Source organism: Lemur catta, chromosome 5 (genome assembly GCF_020740605.2).
Source record: "Lemur catta isolate mLemCat1 chromosome 5, mLemCat1.pri, whole genome shotgun sequence".
Classification (NCBI taxonomy): domain Eukaryota; kingdom Metazoa; phylum Chordata; class Mammalia; order Primates; family Lemuridae; genus Lemur; species Lemur catta.
The window spans coordinates 111,237,473-111,254,938 of NC_059132.1; the positions used below are offsets into that span (position 1 = coordinate 111,237,473).

At 51.6% G+C, this 17,466-nt stretch overlaps 1 protein-coding gene across 1 annotated transcript in view; it reads left to right on the forward strand.

Annotated features, from left to right (window-relative positions):
• Nucleotides 1-6,103: 6,103 nt before the first annotated feature.
• The window catches only part of MFAP3L (microfibril associated protein 3 like), a 34,658-nt gene continuing 23,295 nt past the window's right edge, over nt 6,104-17,466 (forward strand). The window contains exon 1 of the mRNA XM_045552516.1: nt 6,104-6,208. The gene's annotated coding sequence lies outside the window, so the exon portion shown is untranslated. The remainder of the gene's footprint in view (nt 6,209-17,466) is intronic.

Below are 17,466 nucleotides of genomic sequence, written 5' to 3' on the forward strand. Positions count from 1 at the left end.
AGAGACTTGAGGCCAAAGGGTGAATGGCATTTTAGACCAACCAAGTGGACTGAAGGGATCTGATTTTACTTTGAAATGCTGCCTCCACTGTACACCAGTGTGTAGCTCTAACACCAGTTTCCAGCATATAACTCAACACAATTTATTGGCATCTATCATGTGCCAGAAACCATACTAGATTAGATAATAGAAGACCCCTAAAGAGAAGCTGCAGCACTTATATATGCCTGGAAAACAGCATATATAAGTGTGGTCCAAATAAAAAACCCTATTTCCTCAGGCAGATAATTGCAGTTATAGCACAACTTCCACATGATCCGTAAATAAAGAAAAACTGTTGGTAAGCATGCTTATCCATGATGAAGAACCAAACCAACCAACCAATCACTCCTGTGACTACAGGTAGAAATTGGATTGATTATGCGGGCAGACAGGGCCTGCCGACGGTGTCTCCTGTGACGGAGAAGAAGTTTCAGTTTGTTAGGAAACTTCCTTTCTGGGGTTGGATCAAGCCAAAATTGTGACATCATCCAAAGTAGCTTCCAGCATCAGAACCACTTTCCCATTGTGACCAGCCACTGGCAGATGTCCCGGGCCTTCGGGCTCCCACCGCGGCGCCCCTCAGGGTGGGGCCGGGCTTCGGACAGCTGGTTCCCTGCACCGTCAAAGCCTCGCCTCGTAGGGGGAGCATCCTGCGAAAAGACACCCTCCCAAGGCAAGCCGCCTCAGCCTGCCAGTGTCCTTCAGCACCTACCAGGTGAACGCCAGCTCTCTCCACCCGCGGCCAGGCCAGCCGCTCCTTGTCCCCATTCTCGCCTCTGTAAGTTCCCTCCGCCCCCAAGGCCTTTGTGTGCCCCGGCACCCACCACAGCCTCCTGCCCCCTTCCTTGGCCACACCTGGGGCTCCTCAGCCTTCCCCGTCACAGGAGCCTTTGCAGCCACACCGGGGCGTCTGGTGTCACATTTGTCCCAGAGACAAAGATAAAATATAGAATTTCCTTTCCTCCCCTCTTAATTCTAGTAAACAGCTACTCAGAAAAGAGAGAGGCATGAAAATCACCAGACCAGAAAACTACAGTCAACCTGACGAGTTTACTTTGGACCTCTCGTCACGGGCAAGCGGAGTCACGATTGTCCCTGCGGGGATCGCGACGGAGCTGCCAGAACCTGCCCTGCGCTCGCGAACCCCTCTGTTCTGGGCACTCTGAGGTAAGTGGGTGGCCTCCCCCTCAGGCCTGGGGACAGGGGTTCTCCCGGTGGGCTGCACTCCTGGAGGATACGCTGGCTTCTTTTCCCACAAGTCCACTAGTGATGTTTGATTATGCGGCTCACCCCAGCCCAGCCCCTCCGCCCGTGGGGGAGAATGGGTGCTTGGCCCCCCTCCCGCCTCAGGAAGTCACGAACCAGGAGAACAAAACTGCAAGCTACAGGCAAGACACGACTCTTCCAAAGCACCTGCAAGGTTGAGTTCTTTACAAAGGGCCCCTCTAGGGCTCAGCCATCTCCCCAGTCAGGGTCTCCAGGGCTATTTCATTCCTCTCTTGCCAGGGGGCTCCTTCTTCTAACCTTCCCACGCAGGTACTGCGCTCTTGTCAAGAAATCCCACCCCTACACACAGAAGGCAAAGTTCTGGATGCATCTGTCTCCTGCCAGTAATCCATGCCCCTCAATCTGAGTCGTTGTCTGGAATGAAGCCCTGGGGGGCAGGAGGCTCGGCTGGGATGGCTGCTCGTGTGTCCCGGGCTGGCAAACTGCCCAGGGCAAGGGGGCTTTGGTGGGCCCAGGCGGGTGTGACCCTTCATGCCGGGTCTTCTGCCCCTGGGGCACAGCAGGCCTATCATTTGATCCCCCAATTCTTCCAGCTGGGTAATGGGTTAAACCACACACGTGCACGCACACCTCCGAAGGACCCGCATCAATGCTGAGAACAAACCCAAAAAGAGAAGGGGAATGTCTCCCTCGTACGGCACTGACCCAGCCTTCTCAAGGGCTCTGCTCTCCTCGGCCAGCAAGTCACAGCCTCGGGCGAAATGTGTGCTTCCTTTCCTTCTTCCCCCAGCCTCCTTTTCCAACTGTGCCCTTTCAAACTCCCAGGAACCAGGAAAGCCTAATGTAGGATGGAGAGCCTCTTGTCATCCTCTTCCAGGAAAGGTGTAATGTCAAAGCGTCCAAGGCCCCATTAACTGCAGAATTCAGAAAGGAGGTTGGCATTTGGCGAGTCGCATCTGGCCGGCATCAGTTACCAGGTAGGAGCCTGCGGCTTCAGCAAGTGGGAAAACGAGCAGCTGCTTTACCAGGTCGCTCTTCTGTGTTCTCCAGACTCCGCAGAAGCCGGGGCTCCTGAGGAAACACAAACACGGGTAAGGCTTCTCCAAACCGGACAGATGCCCGCCCCCCCAACCCGCATACCTCTCTACCAAACAAACCCAGCGGAGGGGCCACTTGAAGCCGTGGGCTGACAGTTACTGTTTTTCCTTTTATGCATGTGACTTACAATTGTTTCTCAAATACAGTGTGTGGGATCTGCTGTGGGGCTGGTTAAAAGTCACTGCCCCCTGGAGCCTCCACCCAGGGGTCTGGAATGGGCTCATCCCTCAGGTGACTCTGAAGCAGGTGACCAGTCCCCCCCATCCCGCCCCCCAACCCCATAGTTAGTCTCAGGTGCTCTTAGCAGAAAATGTGAGCTGATAAACCTACAAAAATGATGTTAATTCCTAAATGGCTAATCTGCCCTCTGGGGGTGCCCTGCTTTCAACAGAAAAAATGAACAAAAGCTATTCTAAGGAGTAACCACATAATTAGAAGGTTATAACTACACTGTGGACAGAAACACCGTGAGGAAGAACAATGGAATTTGTGGATTAATTAGCCACGCAAAGCTGGGCTTGACGCAGTCACAGACCAATAAAACGAGCACAGAAGGCCGGCACACAAAACACTTCCTGATTTCTGAAGCCGAAGAAAACGCACTGGGCTTAAGGAGGTCAAATCCGAGACCTCGAGTTACTCAAAGGAGCATAACCCTTCGGTAGGTTGTATGTGCTGTGACTTTGTTCCAGGATTTTTTGATTTGTTGCGATCTATTTACAATTCTCAAGAAGAATTTTTAAAAATTCATAAACTTTAAATATATGGGTACACAAGTTCATGATGCATTTATTAAGTAAAGTTCTACTGAGGACTAAGAACAGAGATACACAGATGGTGGAGACACAGCCCGCCATCAAGTTGGGACAGTGCAGTGCCGGAGAGAAGGAAGCTCAGGCAAGGTCAGGTGTCACATGGAGCCAGGTCAAGCATTCAAGGGGCAGCCACCTTGGGAAGATCACAGACATCCTGCCTGAACTGGTCTTGAAGGCTTAACCAGTTTGCCAGGTGATCAAGGGGGAAGGAAAGACAGAAGGACTAAGAGGTTTGTGGAGGTGTGAACCCACGTGGCAGGTAATTCGGATTGGCTGGGATATGGGCTACGAGGGGACACTGGCCCCAGACTAACGTAACTCAGGGAAGCGTGGAGAAGAAGATGTGGCTTGGGGCAAAGCTGACATTCAAAATATTAACAACCAACATGGACTAATGGTAGACACCGAGTAGTGAGGCCACGTGCCTGATCCACCCGGGAGGATTCAGCCATGAACAGCTGCGCGGCCACACGGGCACACAGGGCAGCACCGCGTGGCACCGACTGTCACCGGGACCACAGCCCGCAGGGACGGCAGGAGGGAGGACCCAGGGACACCCGCAGGTGGCGCAAAGGCAGGCCCTGGTGAAGGGGCACGGGAAGGGGCAGGCGGCTGGGAGAGCCACCAAAGGTGCACGCTGTGACAGACGGGAGCGGAGAGCGTCGGGCGACAGCAGCGGCTGCACAGACTGTGGAAAGTCATCTTGCCTGTCCTTTCCCAGACTGGACCTTGGGGTGCGGATGTCTACGGGCCGGCAAGTTGCGGAGCAGGACGCAGCCAGCAACGGTGGATCCTCGAAGCTCAGCACGTGGGTGCGGGGCACGAGTTAGGATTCCAGGGGAAGCACCCAAGGAAACTTGTTCTCCCAGGAGTGACCTTCCTGCCCGGGGGTCACTGAGTGGGGCCGGCAGTGTCACTGAGGGCGTCTCCCACCCTCGCGCCAGGCCCTGGGCGGCGACCTGCCTGCGCACCTGCTCTCCGACCACGAACCCCGCGCGCCGCCCGGGCTCGGGTAGGGCTCTAAACTCCAGCCTGTGAAATCTCTTCCCTGTAACTTTTCTCCCGTTCAGTCGTCTCTTCTGCAAATGAGGATTAAAAGCAAATGCCCCAAACCCACCTCAAGCGTTTCTGATTCGGCGCGAGGGCATTTGCGGGTCTCGGAGAGTTTCGAGGGGGCCGAGGGGAGGGCAGAGCCAAGTGATGCGCAGATGTCCGCGGAGACAGGAGCGAAATGCCGCAGACTGACTCGAGATCGGGATGCAGATTTACTATTCAATGAAAGAGGTAAAATTTAGTGCTGCAGTGCAATTGTCAAAAATGTTTATTAAATACTTAAAAAGAAAGGTTTTTTTGAAAGACAGGCTGAAAAATTATTTGAGCTAAAATGTGCTATTCGAGGTGCCATAAAACTAATGTTAAAGATGATTTCTAATTTCAATGTTTTAGGGAAACACTTGCCTTTGTTTTTTTTTTTTTTTTTTTTTAGACAGAGTCTTACTTTGTTGCCCGGGCTAGAGTGAGTGCCGTGGCATCAGCCTAGCTCACAGCAACCTCACACTCCTGGGCTCAAGCGATCCTCCTGCCTCAGCCTCCCGAGTAGCTGGGACTACAGGCACGTGCCACCAGGCCCGGCTAATTTTTCTATATATATTTTTAGCTGTCTGTATAATTTCTTTCTATGTTTAGTAGAGACGGGGTCTCGCTCTTGCTCAGGCTGGTCTCGAACTCCTGAGGGCAAATGATCCGCCCGCCTCGGCCAACACCTGCCTTTGATTCACTGGTTAAGTCAGACCGCGCGGCCCCCCACGGGCCTGGCCCTGGGCGGGGGTGGCCTGTCCACGTGCGACGCGCGTCTGGGGAGCCGGCTGCCCGCGGCCCGCCCGCCCGGAGCAGGCCCAGGGGCTCCTGCCCCACCGCTGCGGTGCCGCCTCGGGCGCGCGGCGCGGGCGCTGCTCCGCTCAGCTTGCGGGGGACGGAAGGGCAGAGGCGGAGGGACGACAGCCGCCCTGGGGACAGCAGTCCCGACCCGGCGGCGGAACGAGCCCCGCCTCGCGGCAGGAGCCACCGGCGCGTCGGGGGAGGGGGGAATCCACCTCTCCGGGTCTTCGCGACACCCGGGATGGGGGCGGCGCGGCGCGGGGAGGGGCGGGGCCAAGAGCCGGGGGCGGAGCCTGGTCTCGCCCCGAAAATCGAGGGTCTCCCGCATCTTTTTAAAAAAAAAAAAAGGCGGGGGGGGGACCCACTTATATTGCAAGGTCGCGCGGCAAAATTTCTGCAAATATATAAAAAATAATTTTAGAATAATGTATTTTTCTTATTAAAAGATTAACTTATAGTTCATTAGAGAAAACGTACAAGCTAAAATAATGAGAAATAAGAAGAAAACGAAAAAAGTCCCTGGAGCCCGCCAGGCAGCGGCCGGGAACGTCCCGCGGGGTCCGCCCGAGGGTCTGCGGGCCGCGTGCAGGGACGTTGGCGCCGACGGGACGGTGCGTGGGGCGTGACCGCCTCGGAGACGGGTGGGCCCGGGCGCGGTGGGCGGTTCCCTCGGGGTCCGGGGACGGGACCCCAAGGGGCCTCCACCTCCGGCGACGCGACGCTCCGAAAAGTTGCGGGGGAGCCCGAGAGCGCCCGCGCCCGGCCGTGGTCTCCGCGCCGCCCGGGACGCCGTGACGCCGGCGCCTCGGCCCGGGAATGACCCGCACAGCCGGTGCGGACCGGGGCCGCGGCCGGGCAGGCAGAACCCGGACCCGCACGGCCCGCCCCGCCCGCGGCTGCCGCGAAAACCCGGCGGCGCCACCGCCCGGCCGCCTCCCGCGTCCCCGCGCGCCTCACTGGGCATGCTCGGCCCGGCCGCTCCGGCTGCTGTGGGCGGCAGCGCCGCACTCCCGGCCGCCCGCGGCGCAGCCCGCAACGCTGCGAGGCGCCGGCCGAGGCTGCTCGGGCGCGGGGCGCGGGCGGCGGCCGCTCCAGCTGGCCATGGCGCGGGGCGCACGGCGGCCACCCGAGTGGCGCGGCGCGGTCAGGTTAGCGGGGCGCCCGGAGGGCCGGGGCGGCGCGGGTGGAGGGAGCCCTGCACCCGGTCGGCGGCCGAGTCGCCGCCGGCACCGCGGAACTTTCGGGCGCTCGGGCCGGCGGAGCCTGCGCGCTGGGAGGCGCCGCCGGGTCCCAGCAGCGGCTCCGGGGTGGCTGGATGCTTCGAGATCCGTGCGGGGCGGGGGCTGGGGGCTGGGGACAGCCGCGTCCTGGGCTGTCGCCGTAACCTTCCGAGGCCGGGAGCGCGGTGCCACTGCGCGCTGCCCACGAGCCTCCCGGGAAGGGTCCGCCGAGCCGCTGCGAGGGCCTTCGTGGGGCTCTGGATTGCTCGGGTCACTGTGCCTCAGTTTCCCCTGGACAGGGAGGGGGGAGTGTTGGCCAGGGCCCCGAAGGCCGTGCTTGTGGGTTCCGTGTCCGGAGGGCGCTGCGTCCTGGTGCTACAGGGATGCGAAGCCGTGGGTGCCGCGGACCGCCGCGTCGCGACGGGAGCTCTCAGAGTTTGTCGCATTTGACTCCATAACAAGTTGACATCGCATTTGCTTCATGGCGTGGAAGGGGGAAACGTGCTTCACAGGCTTAAAAAACAAAGTAATTGCGGAACCAATTTATTTTAAGCCTGATCATTAACCTGTCTCCCTCTCCAAAGAAAACTTGACTTGCAAGTTGCAAGATTTATAAAGCAAGCTAGCAAAAGGAATAAAAAGGAGGAGGTTTGCAGGTGCATTATTTGTTCACATTGCAGAAAACCATCTATTACGGTCGAATTGTCATTATTTTTAAGGATACTTGTTAAAAGAAAAGTTTGGTTAGTGTGGCAATCTTTATTTTGCGTTATCCTAGCTTTATATTAAAAACTTGGAACCTAGCATTGCAGAAGCGCAATGGTTTTTGCAGTTTTCTCACTTATGTTTCTAGATGAAACACTTTTTTTTCCCCAGTTGCTACTATGCTGAACATAGTAAAATTGTTCAGGATGAAATACAAGATGGAACAAGATTTCTTTTCAGGAGAGCGTACGTTAGAACAATATAGTTCTACTGACATTTTGCTTATACAGCAAATGCAATTTGTGAGTCCCACTGCGCTTTCTACTGTTGTTTCTTCCTAAAACATTTAGTACCATTAACACTTTTAGGATTATTGGATCTAATAAGGGTAAGGTAAATAATCCTTGTTCTAGTGGGAACTAGTTCCAACGCTAATAATTCTCAAGCCTGGTTGTATAAGTACCACTTAGTGGGCTCAGTTGTTTTATTTATTAAGCTTATTTACAAAACTACTTATTTGCATTTTTAATAGACCTTACTAGACTTTAGAAATGCATTGACTTTTCATTGGGTTGTGAACAGCCTTTAAGCTTGGCGCTTGCTCACAAGCCCAAGATGACTGCAGCTCAATTCCAGATGCTCATGTGATTTCCCCAAGTTGGCTCTATACCGTGTTTATACATAACCGAGATTTGATAATAGGAAAGGCTCGAAATGTCCAGACAACAGCAACAGTAGCGCAATGTGATTACCATTTTTACGAATTAGACCTGCAGTCTTCCATTTTAGCCAAATAGTCTGGTTGGCGATGTTCGTTGCTCCTAAATGTATTTCTAAATACATTTATTTAAAAAAAAATTAGAAGTTTGAAAAACCCAGCACAAATATTGAGTAATTGGGTTTCCTTTTTCTGTAAAAATGCATCAAGTTTAAAACCTGCCATGAAGTACTGCATATATGCGCACAGCGGGTCTCATGTTCTCGGGCTTCATTCCCAAGTGGAAGTAGGTAGTCTCTCCCCTTAGCCTTGGGCTCTTCCTGATCTAGAGGAAGCAGCAAGGCCTCAGTTTACCCTTTGTGAATGTGAGGTTTAATACAGATCAGTAGGCCGTCTTCTTGATCCAAAAATCGTAAATATTTTCTCGGTATTAGGAAAGACAGATTTAGCCGAAGACTTATTTACACACTGCCCTTGGCTTCAAAAACTCCACATTCCCTAACCTAAAACTAACAAAGCCAACAGGAGCTAGGTTGAAAAGAGGCTTTATTGCTGCTAATGAAGAAAAAATAACAAGCTAGACTTTGTATTCAAGTTACAAAATATGATAACTTCTTCTCTTTCATACTTAACTATTGGGTTCTTGCAGTTCAGCTGATAGGCACATGATTTTTCGTTTTATTTTCATGTGTTTAAGTTTCTGTAGGATATGGTATTGTTAATGACGTTAGACATTCATAGCAAACTACTGCCTTTAAAAATAGATCCTCCCCCATTCACGTGTCCTTAATTTATTCAACTCCCTCTTTGGCTTGCAGTTTAAATACTTGAAGCTATTTAAATTTTACTTAATTTGGACTTTTTAATTCTATTTTTTAAATGCAAGATATTCCAGATACTGAAATACCAAATAAATATTGTAGCCAAGTTGCTTTTAATCTCCAATACAACCCAGTCAGATTGGTTAGACAAGTGTAATTTATTCACTTATTTTTGGAATTCAGAAATCATGCAGATGATATCACTCACCTAACTCAGCATCTGACCCAGTGTTTAGGGGGGACTTTTCTGGCCAAGCCCAGGTGACGACATTTTTTAATCCATGGCAAATCACAGTAAAGTTAGAAACAGCCTTATAATGCAAATGGTTGGTTTTAAGTTTGCTGTAATACCTCCCTGGAATGGTTAAAAGATGGTTACAAGGGGCTTATGTAACCAAGTTAAAAGCTCTCAAATATTAACAGTTTATAAGTTATACTCCAAAAAGAAGTCCTGTGAATTGATTGGTCTTGCCTCTGCCTCCACCTGAGGCCTTTACTCATCAGAGTATCACGTTAATTCTTCCTCCCTGCAAACTTCTGTAGTTAAGCCCCTGAGGCTAGAAAAGTGAATGAGCCTAGTGACTGACAGTCTAGTTGGAGAGATCTGCTTGAGGACAAATAAATTACAGTGCAAGATAAGCGCTCCAGAGAGGTGTGCACCTGGGGCTGAGGAGACAGAAAGGAGTGAGGCCCGTGGGTTGGAGGAAGAGAGGGACTCATGCCAGTGGTGACATTTCCGTAGGATCTTAAGAAATGCCTGAGGAATTGGTAAAAGTCTTCTAAGCAGAGAAGGGGACGCTCCAGACAGAAGGAACACCATTATGACAGGGAGAACAGTGGCCCCCAAAGATGTCCACTCTGAGACTTTGTAGTCTTTTTGATTAAGGTAAGGATCTTGAAATGGGGAGACCATGCTGGATTATCTGGGAGGGCCCAGTGTACTCATAAGGGTTCTTATAAGTGGAAGACGGAAGCATAAGTCGGTGTGAGGGTGACGCCAGGTGAGGAAGACTCCACTGGCGGTTGTTGGCTTTGAAGATGGACAGGGCCCACGGAACAAGGACTGCGGGAAGCCTCTCGCAGCTGGCAAAGGCAGGGAGACAGATTCTCCCCTGGAGCATCCGGAAGGAACCCAACCCACCGATGCCTTGATTTTAGCCCATTGAGATCCATGTTGAGCCTCCATACCACAGAACTGCCAGGTAATAAACGTGTGTTGTTTTAAGTCAGTAAGTTTGTGGTACTCAGTTACAGGAGCCATAGAAAGCTAACACAACCATATCAAAGAAAGACTTGGTGTGACGGAATATTGGTCAGGAAGAGGGGAATGGAGTGATGCTTTTATTGTGGTGATCTCTGCGTCACAGTTTTATCCTGTTGTAGATAAACAATGGGAAACCAGCTCAGGATTTTTAAATAGCAACATGACATGAACGGACTGCTGCCGTGCTTATTTTACTAAAAACAAACAAACAAAGCTATGTACAGCCCCCGGCTTCACAGGGCAGCTTGATGAAGGGAGTCTGACCAGAAGAGGCGAGTGGCCCGCAGGGGTCTGGAACCAGCATGTTACAATTCACTTCTCTGACTTGCTCTGAAATGACAACGTGTGTATGTATGTATGAAGTTAATAGCTTGAGAAGACTTTTATTCACAATTTGTGAGAGAAGGACTAGAAAGTAAGCAGAAGGGTGAGTCACATTTCGATTGCTTGGCTTGTGCTCATTGTCCTCCAGCAGTGGTCAGCTGTCCTGTCCGCACACCAGGCACACGTGGGCAGGGGCTGGAAGGCCCATATTTAACATTAATTAACTCGAGAATGTTGACGTTTCACGTGGGCTGACTCTGGCCAGTTCGCAGTAGCTGCCTGCAGTGTCGTGGGCTTGTACTGCTGCACCTGGGAAGCTGCCACAGGCAGGCCACCGTGTTTGCCGTGGGCTCCGTATGTGGCAGGGGCTGGGTGACAGCTGCAATACTAGGTGACCCAACTTGCGTGCCTACATGTGAGCAATTCAGTCATCCCTTCCAAACGTGTTCAGTTAGTCCCTTTTAGGTCCACGGCCTTGACGTCTGCCCTGTAAAAATTTATCATCTGGTTGAGTTGACATCTCTGTGTGTCCGGAAAACCTGAACTGAAGAAATCCTCTACCTTAGTGTTACAAGAGTGGCTCTGAACTGAAAATTATATGCAAGAAAAAATTAGTGGGACAAAAACAAATTTTTCAGACAATGTGGTAAAGGAAGCCCTGGGCTTATACTGGAAACAGTAAACATAAATACCTGATACTGTAAGACTTGGTTAAAATTTACCTTAACAAAAACAAAACTGTATATTCTGTAGCTTCCATTTGTTTAACGTCATAAGATTTTTTTTTCCCGAAAATCCCCATAGCACGATGCAGTAGTTGTTTTCCATTGTGGTGTACAAGCTCAGTGTAACCCACCCTCTCTCTCGAATCCGCCTTGGTCTTTGGGATTTTGCGCCCTTTGCTGTCTCCGTGCCCCCCCCCTTTTTTTAACTTCGTTCATTTTTGTGTCTCTGCTGCTTGAATCAGAACCCATGCGTTTTTATTGCTCTCTCTCTAAAGGCTTGTCCTCTGCTTTCCCTGGGCTCTGACCAGGTCCTCTCATCCTGTGGCCCCGTGTTCTTTCTGGGTGATTTGTTTTTCCCCATGGCTGCATCCCCCAGGCCCCAGTGTCTGGCCTCGCTCATGTCCATATGTCGTTCCTTCATTAATTCTTTGATTCGTTCAACAAATACTGACCACCTGAGATCTTATCATCCAATGGTAAAAAGAAAATTACAGTGAAAATATGAAGTTGTGAGTAAAGGTCAGTGAGGAAAGGCATGTCTGGGGCTACCTGGGGAGCCCTGGGGGGCTTCACAGCCAAGTTGGGGTGTGCCAGGTGTGCAGGGAAGGGAGGCGGCCGGGGCGGATGCACAGAGGAGCTGTGGGGAACTCCTGGGGTTCAGGAAAGGGAACCCGATTGCGGGGCAGGGAAGCTCCAAAAATGACGTTAAATAGGTGGATGGGAGTGGAATATGTTTCAGATCAGATCTTGTAAAGAGCAGGCTTTGGCAACACCGTGGTGTGTGGGTTGCAGGCGGCAGGACTTAGAGGCAGGTCCGCGAGGAGGAGTCCGGTAGAGTGGTGCCGATTAGAGATGATGAGCACAGAAACCAGGGCAGAGCCAGGCTGTGGTAGCTGGGTATTTAGGAGTGAGATCACCAGGACTCGGTGATTGATTTGTTTATCTGGGCAGAGGAGGACAGGAGGCGGTTTAACTACCTCCTATGTAATTAGTCAGATTACCCATGTCAGGTGTCAGGTGCTACAGAAATGCGGAGGGCGCACCTGTCTGAGGGCTGGGGGGGTGGTACCCGGGGCTCTCCTGCTGGGGGCAAGACTTTGGGGCACCAGAGGGACTAACCTCCATGGCTGTGCTTCGCCAGAGGGGCTCAGCGCGGGAGCGCAGCACAGCCCACGCCCAGAGCCCGTGTGAGGGAAGACCTTGCCACCTTATCACGGGGCACAGACTTCGTAAGAGCTGTGACAGAAAGAAGGAATTCATTCCCTGACTGCTCCCCAGCTTCTGGGCAGAAGCACTGGGGACTTGCTGAGGGGACCGAAAGAAAATTGGTGTGGGGTAGACTTTCCTAATTCTGGCTTGAGATGGTAACTCCTTTAGAGGCTGGGCTGAAACTGACTCTTTGTAATCCCCCAGAAAGAGGAAAGCTTGCTGAGCAGACATTTAAATATAATCCAACCCTTTCCTTCCATTGAGCATTCGAGTTTGCTGATGGTGGGAGGAAGAGCATAAAGGAACCGTTTGCTTCTTGAGGAAATAAATGGGTTGGAGTACAGTGCTCCAGAATTATCCAGTGATAGGACCCACCCACGTGGGGCACAGGCTGGGGCTGATTCAAATCATTCTCATCGTTGGTTGAAGCAGCACCTCCCAAGACCATCCCAAGGAGACCCGCGAACCCCTTTCTTCCCCAAAGGCCAGGCTCTCCTGCAAGGCAGCAGGTAGATAGATACACAGCAGTTCTGCTTAGAAATGCAAACCCCATTTTCCCTGGCCCTTCACAGGGAAAGGTGTTTGGGTGAAGATTGCATTGGTGTTTGGCTCCGGCTTCACCGTTTTACAACCTAGGATGGCTGTGGGTGGCTTAAACTTCTAGTAACCAATGCACTTCCATGCTTCTCAGCTGCTGCTGTTAAGCTCATCTTGTAAATTGCTGCTTGCCTGCTGGGGGCCACGCCCGGCCTGGGCTTCTGCCCTGGCCCCCTCCCTGCCCGTCCTCTGCCGTTTCTGCTGGCAGCCGAGTTGGAAGGGGTGTGTTTTTTCTTCAAGGTTCAGACAACCCTCAATGACTTGGTCCCTGAGTCTAGTTCTCATTAGACTTCCCAAAGGTAACCTGTTTTTCTCCATTTCAAAACGCTTTTGAGGAACTTGAAATTTATTTCCAGAAAACATGTTCCAGTCCTTTGCCTTGATGGGGGCTGAGCGTTTCTCCCGTGCCTGTGTACCCAGGGCTGCAGTGGCCTTTGAGTCCCTCCCGCCTCGTGGGGGGCCCGTCCCTGCCTGCAGGGCGTGGCTGCTGCTCCTTTCACCAGGTGTGAGTTTTTGCTTCCTAAGTCATGGAGCTTCACTGCCCCAGAGTCCTCTCCGTCATTTATCCTGAGGAGCCCCAGAGCCTTCTTATTAAATAGTTTCTGCAGGACTGCCCTCACACCCAAGGTTCCCGAGGTGGGCACACACCGCCCATCCCCTGCGGGAGCCTCTCGACGACATACTGTAACATAGACTCTCATTAATTGGCATACCATGTTTGTTGTTACCTTTACTTGTCTACACTAAGCCATTTCTCCTGCCGGGAAAACTACCCTGTCTCCTTTATTTATCCTTCAGGTCTTGGCCAACCCCAAGGAGCATTCTGTGATCTTTCCAGCTTGTCCTCCTCTGAATTTCTATGGCATTTACTGAATTTAGCGCACAATTGTTTATTACTCTGAATGCAGGTGTCACCAAGATTCTCAGCACCTTTGGAGGAAAGACCTGGTCTTAAACTCTTTTAAATCCCTGTAGTAACTGTTGCTAAACTGTGCTAATCTGTTGAATCCCTATGTTTAACTTGCATGTGGTGGCTTTGTTTAATTAGGGTAATTTGCGATATTGTCACAAAGAAAAATATGTAACTTTGAAAGACTGATCTTGAGATGTGCATTAAAGTCGGCTAGGAGACTATTAAGATACAACCAAATTCTGAAAAGTACTGTTTTTATGTCCAGAATTCTAAAATAATACCTGGACAGTCATGGCGGTTTAGACATGCATGGCCCTTAGCGTGCCCGGGCTGCGGTGTTCACTCGCTGATCACTGCGTGCGGGTCGGGAGCCCTGGGCTGAGCAGGAAGGTGTGGGCTGGGCAGGGGCTTTCGCTGGGGGGTTGGTGGCCTGGCCCCAGACTCTTGCACTGTCCCATGGGCAGAGTTGCACAGGCTGGCCCCAGCCTCAGAGCGGGGGTGAGGTTCAGATGGGACAGTGTCTGGGGGAGTGTTTAGTAAACCGTAATGCTAGGTGGATCTAAAGGAAGTTATCGTCATGCTCTTTAGAATTTAATCAGGCAGAGTTGGAATTACAAGATCTCCTCTGATCTGTTTTTCCCTGAGATCCAGTTGCAGTCCATAAAAACACTTCACATGTGGGATTCAGAGAAGTGATGCAATTCCACTTTGTGATAATGGGCTGGTGAAAAAAGAAGGAAGAAAAGCTATTTAACCACCCTCTCCAGTTATTGAGCACATTTTTTTTCAAATGGATGAAGTTTTCTTCTGGTGAAAGCAGAAACCCTGGGTGATCCAGTCCCTATACTGTGAATCTCCATGGCCTCACTCGAACCACCCCAGACACAGGCGTGAGGGATGCTGTGACATTTTTAAATAAAAATTAAGTGGGTGATTGCTTTTCATTTCAACAATAATATTATATATTTCAGGCATAGAAAACAGCCCCCAAAACATCGCTTCTCCTTCTGTAAGCTCTGCCCCCCTGCCGTGTTGCCCTGAGCCTTTGCCCTCAGAACCGTCTTTGGGGCATACCAGCCTCTTGAGTTCTGCAAGGAAACGATCGATCCATTTCTGAAGGCTGACCTTTAAAGAAATCTTGGTTTATATTTTAAAGTTAGTTTTGTGGTTAAAGAATGGATCCATTTACATAAAATGTCTGAGAAGTGGGTAGAATTTGTAAGAAAGGCAGGGTAAACGTAGATGACCAGCAAGTTAGCAATAGGTCTAATTTAAAGGGCGGGAAACTAGAATAAATTCACTCAGCAGATGCTCGGGGGGCTGCTGTGAGCGGGACACAGCAGCGAACCGCACAGCCGCTGAAGCCCGGCCCTCAGGAGCGCCCGTCTCAGTTGGGGGACAGGGGACGTGGACACACGGGAGCTAAGCGCTGAAGACAGAGATGGTGTAAAGGCAGACAGTGATGGTAGACACTGCTGTACATAAGGGGACCGCGGAGGGCCTTGCTGATGAGGCGGTATTTGAGCAGAGGCCCTAGGGTCCCACGGCAAGTGCCGGGAAAGCCTCCCAGGAGGGCATGGCAAGTGCAGGGGTCCCGTGTGCCTGGCACGTTTGGGATCACAGAGCCGGGCGGGGAGCAGGCCGTGGCAGACCCAGCCTCAGGCCGTGGGAGGCTTCTCTGGCTTTTACCCTGGTGAGGAATTGCTGGAAAACGTACATTGTGATAATTTAAGAGTTTTAGGTGTTTTATTTTCATTATCTTTGAGACATTCACCATGCACAGACTGCTACTAATCATTAAAAAATAATAACAAAGGCAATGAGTGCCTGGTGCTAAGCACAGTCAACAAATATTTGAGCACCAACCATTTTGTTGTGGTGGAATTTGGTTAATGATAAAAATTACATCCCCCAAACCCATAAGTGTAGACACAGGGCCTCTCTAGTGAGGCATCCGGTGAGATGAAGGTTTTAAGGCCCGAGGTGCGGGCGGTGGGCGGCCTGCCCAGCGGCACCGCAGAGTTTACACGACCAGCGGTGGGTGGTTTGCAGAGGAGAGGTGGTGTGGGTGGCACGGCCACAGGCAGCAGGTTCGTCACCGCCCCTAGCCCAGGTGGCAGGGTAAGGGCAGCAAGCCCCGTCCCTACTCCGAGCTGCAGCGGGAGCGGGCTTGCGGGGAGGAGCGTCCCTGCGTGTGATGGAGCCCTGCAGGTCACCACTGACTCACCTGCGCACTGGGATGCAGGTGTGCATGGGGCTCCTAATGCTGTGACAGCCTGAGTTGGATTTCTCCTCCATTTTGTCATCCAGAGCGTGAGGAACGCACACGGAGCGGCCGTCCCTGTGGAGGACAGATTCTCACATGCCGTGTGGTGCACGAGCAGGCTCTGTGCCGTCCGCCTGGCCACACATGGCATGGCCACCCCGGTGCTTTGCCCTGAATGTGTTTACTGCAGTGGGATTTGTATCCGCACACCAGCAATCCCCTCACTCTTTCCTGTTGCTCTCCACCCTTCACCAGCCCGTTATAGCCCTGGTTGTCAGGGTCGTCGAATGGTTGATTTGGAGAGGACCCAAGAGATGGGTCTGTGGCTCAGAGAGATCAAGTGACTCCCAGGGTCACCTGCTAGTAAAATTGCAAAACTGAGAAATGGCCCGAGTATCCTCGTTCCCAGCTGGTGGGTCTTAATCCTAACATTCTAAACCAGTCTACTCTTCACACCTCACCCCAGAATTTCTGTTCTTGACTTTAACTCCGGGGCCCTTCCCTTTTCTTATCCCAGGAACCTGATCCTGTCCCTTTGCTGTATTTTGATCTCAGCTCCCTGGCTGCAGGGAGACTTGTAGCAAGTCGTCTACACTGGCTGTGGCATGGAGCTACTGGATGTGTTCCTACTCTGTGTCTCGATTGGGTGCTATAAATACTGTCCTGCAGGCTCCTTGTGAGTCAAATAGCTCTATTATGGGCTGTCCCAGCACAAAATTATCAGCCATCCTTTATAAGATTGTTTGTATGTGGCACTGCCCACCCAGATCCAGAAAAGTGACTTCCATTTGGCTGGTTGAGAAGCTGTCTCTGTGCCGTCAAATGGGCAGAGGGGTAGGAATTGAGAAAGGCACTTGAGCGTCTACCAGGTTTCCAGAATCGGCAGGAAAATGCAAACTCACAATTGTTTCAGGCCCCGAGTCATATTTAGCAAAGCACGTTAAGAACGTTGCTGTCTGGTTTATAGACCGTGCCCTGCAGGCTGCACAGAGACCTGGACCGTGGCCCAGCCTGGGCTTGGGGGCGGGCAGCCGGGGTCAGCAGCTCCTCAAAACACCTGCCTGCCGTAAGGGATCCTCTGGCCATTTCTCCAGGCCCGGGGACAGTTCTGACTCATTGACGTGTCCAGACACCCATCAGCTTCTGCCTGGCTGCACTCTGAATGTAGGAGCTCATGCATAATTCCATCAAGAACTTCTTGGGAAATGGGCTGGAGATCAAATAGAAACGAGAAGAATTGGAAGTTGGCAGGAATAGTGCTAGCAGGTGACATAACGAATTAATTGAACGAGAGTGAGTATTTGAATCTCCCTGTATGCACACTCCAAATGAGTAGCAAGAATGTTTTGAAAAGACATATTTTAAAGTGGGGCTGGGGGATGTTGGAAAAGAATATTCCAGTGGTGGAGACAGGCAGAGAGAGACAGAAAGCGGCTCCAGGTGCTTCTGAACCAGCTCTGGCTGAATGTGGAGTCCGATGAGCGTGGTGTCAAAGATTAGGGAAAAACCCTAAAATGGCATCCTCACCCTTTCATCTGCCTCAGTCTGCTTTGGGGACTGGCCTGGCAGCAGGAAGATGCCACCAGGGCACCTGTCCCATTTGTATTCAGTTTCCAGATTTGGTTTATTCCTTGGATCCTCAGA